This window comes from Schistocerca piceifrons, unplaced genomic scaffold (genome assembly GCF_021461385.2).
Source record: "Schistocerca piceifrons isolate TAMUIC-IGC-003096 unplaced genomic scaffold, iqSchPice1.1 HiC_scaffold_839, whole genome shotgun sequence".
Classification (NCBI taxonomy): domain Eukaryota; kingdom Metazoa; phylum Arthropoda; class Insecta; order Orthoptera; family Acrididae; genus Schistocerca; species Schistocerca piceifrons.
Genome location: NW_025729101.1, coordinates 848,836 through 854,835, shown reverse-complemented (window position 1 = coordinate 854,835; position 6,000 = coordinate 848,836).

The following is a 6,000-nucleotide window of genomic DNA, read 5'->3' as shown; positions in this document are numbered from 1 at the left end:
TGGACAGGACAGTGGAAATTTTTTCCTAAATGACCTTTCGATGGTCAACTTTCGAAGGTAGTTAACCTTGGGTGGGGCAAGTATAGTTAGTATAGTAAGGAAGTATGTGATAGTGAAGGTTTTTGCATTTTTTGAAATTTTCTATATTACATGTACGTGCACTGTGCACCATGTAATCCTACAGGAACAAATAAAATTCAAAAGTTATTGCAGTTAAGGGACAACCCTGTGCCCTGTGGAAGGTCCAGGAGCAAGACGTGCCCAATCCACCCTCCCTATTCCAGTCCTTACCCAGTCCATCCCTACAACCCTTCCAATCCCAACCCCTTGCCACAGGGTTCATATTCACCAACCTGCTGTCCACCATTATTAACAGCCACCAACAAACTGTGGCTGAGAGCCAAGTAGACCACTGTGTGGCACAACATGCCCCTAAACATTACATGCCAGATTTCAATGGCTTCTTCACTACCCGAGCCACCTGTACCAACACCAACTCAAAGGAAGGCCTCGGCGCTTGTTGGTGACGTCACTAGGCACGGCGAACGCCAGGTCTGTTGCAGGCACAAACGCCTGGGCATGCTTATCACTATAAATCTCTCATTTTTGGACAAAATGTTTGGTATTGTTTTGGATTCTACAGTTTTATTTAGATGAAAGATTTTCTTACTATCGTAAAGCTACAAATGAAGATCATAGTACTGTATTACTGAATCCCGTCGAAACAAACGTAGATGAAAATGAGAAGATGCTTTGCCCCATTGCAAGCTTCAGAAATTTTACATTCAAGTAACTATATTTACTTGATCCATTTTGTTACCAAAACTTACCCCAACCCCCTTACAATTAACTTGTTTCTTCTATTTATTCATTTTTGTTTGACATTGTCACTGGAAATGTGAACTAATTTACATGTGTAAATGTCCAACTGTTGCCAGTCATTAGATTACAGTCGTTTTCAATGAAAGGAATTCTAAACAGGAAACAAAATAGCTTCATACATCGAAAATACTGCTGAGCGTAAACTTTTTTAAACATGCACATTAGAAAAGATAAATATTCCCCTATTGCAACTGAAAGGAGAAACTTTATAAGATAAAAAAATTTTATTTGATCAAGCAAGTATCTCTCTTTGCCTCTTCTTCAGTCCCCCACCCCCTCCCCCAACATGTACAATGGCAAGATATTTCGTTAACATTCAGTGCTCCTTACCCCATAGTCAACCAAGATACCTAAAGAAGAGCACCAATATGTTCACAGTTTCTTGTAAAAGCAACTCAGTACAAACGTAACTTCCTCGGATTTACAAATAAGGTAAAGAAGCACGAATTCTGTTGCTACTGGACCGTGAAGTTGTTTTTTTATGTCAATCCTTAAAACAGGTGGAAATTTAAGTTCAGGAGTACACTATTTGTTAAGAAGTGTAATGAATTGCACAATTAATTGATTGCAGAAATCTCTCAGAACAATGTGTGTTGGTCAACTACCGCCAATAGTTTCACATTTTCCTGTGTCAGAGGGAGACACCACCATTATGAGTATGCCTGCAACAGACCCGGCGTTCGTCGTGCCTAGCTGACATGACGTCACAAACAAGCGCCGAGGCCTTCCTTTGAGTCGGTGTTGCCTGTACCCTCGTCTCCACAATCAGATTTTCTGAACTGTGCAGATGGGCATTATCCTCACAACACGTTCTCCACTCCTGTAATTATCCCAGCCTCAAGCTGCAGTAACGTTCTGTCCCCACACCATTCACCCAAAAGTTTCTATTCCCTCAGTCCTTATCACCTCCTCCCCATTCCCATCTCCTAAATTGTTTTTGCCACCCTCTGCCCATCTTCCCTGCTCGTCTCCTTTCTTCTCTAACTCCCTGCCCTACAAACTCCTGATGCTGCACCTGCTAGCACTATAGTACCTACACACACTGCCCAACGGCATTCCTCACCCGTACACTGCTATCCCTTACCCTTCCCCACCCTCCTCGAGATGTCTGCAACCGTACCGTGTGATAATTCCATTCCTGAGCTGCCGGAGATGGCAGTCTCATGTGCATGAGATGTGCTCCTTCGTGTGAATGCTTCTCTTTTTCCAACACAGGCTGTGGTCGGAAGCTTACGTGTGTCTTAATTGTGCGTCTGCAGCTTACTGTGTTATCTTTACAGTAAGAGACTATCTTTTCCTAGCTTGTTGGTATTCCTCGTACCTGAAATTAGTATTCAGGTACTTCTGTGATAAAGTGACAATCTTGGAGCTCCCCAGAAACTGGTGCCCATTCTGCCAAACACGTCAATACAAGAGCACCGCCCATAAAGGATGTTCTCATTTACAGTGATACTTGTCAGGCAGAACAGGAATTAGGACATCGACAATTTTTATGTGAGAAAAATAACATCAAAATCTTAGACCAAAAAGTTCATCACAAGTGGTCATTCCTATCTCCCCTCTCGAGGTGATTTTGCTTCAATACAAAACTACAGCGTTTTGTCCCATTGACTGATACATTATTGTTGCCAAGTCGAGGGGGGAAAAAAATCTCAAGATAATGTAATGATAAAGACTTCCTTGTCTGTGGAAAACTTGAATTCGGTCACCAAAAGGAAGACTGACACTGAACATTAACTAGTGCGGTGGCCAAAGATGTGGTGGATTCAGTATCAAAAGCGTAATCCGTTCACACTCGTCTCCGAGGAATCTCTTTGACTGCATGTGGAATTTTACTTCAAGCTGAAGTCTAAAATAGGTCACTCAGTTACTCTGTCCAAAATTGAACAATTTCATTGTTATACTTCAATAAAAGCTGTACACAGGACCACAGGCTATAATTGAAAGAAGAAAAAAAAAGGAATGCGGGTGAACTTTTGCCCTTGTTTCCACCTGTTCATCACCACTACTTCCAGAATCTTCTTCCTTCCGTCACTGCTGAAGGCACTGGGCCACCGAATGGCAATGACAAGAGCGATGAGCACCAACAGAGATCTTGCAAATACAACATTGTTGACTGTCATGTGTATTTTCATAGAAAATAAAATATCTGTCTGCATAATAAGTGGTGTAACTTCCTGTAGGCCCTTGTCCTTATAACTTGATAAAATTTACTGCAATTGTTATGTTCACTTAGAAAAAGCTGTTCCCATAACATATGATAAAAAAGTTAAAAATTGTATTGTTGAATTTCCTACAACAAACCTAGTAAATCCCTTGACACCTCAGACCAAGACGTGGGGTTTATAGGGGGAGGGGGGACTAACACACATCTTGAGGTAATCCTCATAACTATCAGTCTGAGTCAATTAGTGCAATTCACAAGTTGTTAGCCACAGTGGCTGCTGTAAGCTCTGCCATAGAATTTTTGAAACATAAGATGTGAGTGAGTGAGTGAATGAATGAATGAAATAATAGCATTTCGTATTTTGGACTATTGCTCTGCTTGTTACTCTTACAGAAGGCATAGGGAGGGGGGAACATTTGGTGTTAGCAGAAGAGCCAACACCGTGTTGCAAGTGGAGACTGAAATGCAAGCGTTTTAGCTCAAGCAGCTTAGCATGAGGGGGGAAGAACTATACTGACGTGAAGTCTGGATCATGACAAGGAATGAGAATTCAGAAAGCGGACGTAATTAGTTTGATACTTAACTTTAATCCATTAATGATGAACGTCGCTCTGGACGGTACATGAGTCACAATATTATCTGTTCAGAATACATTCTTGAAGATAGTACTTATACGAGGGCTATCCGCAGAGTACATTACGTTTTGGAATTAAAAATAAATAAAGTATTGGAAATTTTTTTTATTATATACAGATGAAAGCCACACTTAAAAACTACTTTTCTACATAGTTGCCGTTTAAATTAAGGCACTTATCGTAGCGATGGACGAACTTGGAAATTCCTTTGTCATAAAATTCGGCCGCCTGCGCCTTCAACCACGTGGTTACCTCTTCTTTTGGGACAGAAACGGTGTGATTTTTGTGGATTTCCTGAGAAGAGGCACTACAATAAACTCTCAAAGGTATTGCCAAACTCTGCACAACCTCAGAAGAGCAATACAAAACAAGCGCAGGGGAAAGTTGGGCTCAAAGATCTTGCCGATTCACGACAACGCCTGGGCCCACACGGCAAATGCCACTCGTGGAGTTCTCGAATCTTTTAAGTGGGAGTTGTTTCTTCATCCGCCGTACAGTCCCGACCTGGCACCGAGCGACTTCCACTTATTCTCAGCAATGAAGAAGTGGTTGGCTATGCAGCGTTTTGATGACGACGCACAGCTTCAAGAAGAGGTAACCACGTGGTTGAAGGCGCAGGCAGCCGAATTTTACGACGAAGGAATTTCCAAGCTCGTCCATCGCTACCATAAGTGCCTTAATTTAAATGGCAACTATGTAGAAAAGTAGTTTTCAAGTGGGGCTTTCATCTGTATATAATAAAAAATTTTCCAATACTTTATTTATTTTTAATTCCAAAATGTAATGTACTTTGTGGATAGCCCTTGTAGTAACTGAATATGGTGCCTTGCTAGGTCGTAGGAAATGACTTATCTGAAGGCTATGCTAAACTTTCATCTCTGCGAATGAGAGTGTATGTAGACAGTGAACCATCGCTAGCAAAGTCGGCTGTACAACTGGGACGAGTGCTACGGAGTCTCTCTAGACTAGACCTGCCGTGTGGCGGCGCTCGGTCTGCAATCACTGATAGTGGCGACACGCAGGCCGACATATACTAACTGACCGTGGCCGATTTAAAGGCTACCACCTAGCAAGTGTGGTGTCTGGCACTGACACCACAGAACAACACATGTGATTTTTTATATATAAAGTTTCACCAACTGACAACCAGTCCACTTTCCAACCTAACCCCAGACCTTGGACTATGCCACAGATCTGTCTGTAACCTCAAATGAGATTCAGAATTTCTAAGGAAATTATTGACTTATTTCTGCATAACTAGTAAATGGTGAAGTAATCATTATATATCACTTACAAAGATGTTGATATGAGGCAAATGCCGCAGGCGTCCACACACCCATAATCAAATAGCTATGTCTGGTTAGTATGTGACAGCCACATAGAAGGTATTCAAAAGATAAATTTGAAGAAAAATAAAGAAGGGTATTCTTAAGTTCATCATTTAATAGTATCCAGGTGTCTTCATCATCAGACCGAAAACTGGCTTTATACAGCTCACCATGCTAGTCCATCCTGTGCAAGCCCCTTCATTTCTACATAACTACTGCAGCCTGCATCCGCTCTAACATGCTTACTTCAGTCTAGCATTTGTCTCCATCTACAGTTTTTAACACCACACTTCATTCTGTTATCTAACTAGCTGTTCCTTGATTCCTAAGCTAGCATTTAGTTTTTATGAAGTGATCAAAGCACAGTGGAATGGAAGAGAGTGCACATATGACAAGGGCAGTGTGTTGGCACACTCTCAGTACAGTGTTCACACCGCAGTAGTGAAATATCAAAAGCCGAAGCAAGATCATTATTCTGATCTTTGCATAAAGATATAAAAAGAAACTAAGTTCTCCTGGCGATATTTGGCCCTTATAAAATAGCAGGTATTCTGATCCCAAAGCTGTATTTCGTTTGAGTCACTGAACAGTCCACAAAAAAAGGTTTGTACAATGCAGAATTGATAAGACATACGTACATTAACACTAAATGTCTAGGAAGACCTGTATCATTGAATTTTAGTTTCTTTAACTACCTTAGACTATAATTAAAAATAAATAACTATATAGCACAAGGGTGCAGTTGCTTCTACCAAGCAGTGAGAATCTTGTGTCTTGCTATCACTTTGTCAGTAAATTTTAGTGACTGTGTGTATAGATGGACATCAGATATCTATTCAGAGATAGCTACCCATACTGATCTCTGAAATATAACAGCATCACCTGCTGCAACTTCACCAAGGAAAGGGAAGGAATGTAGAAAACTGGGGAATGTTGATGATCATTTCAATATACTGTAAACACTTAACTGCATTCACCAGTAAAAACA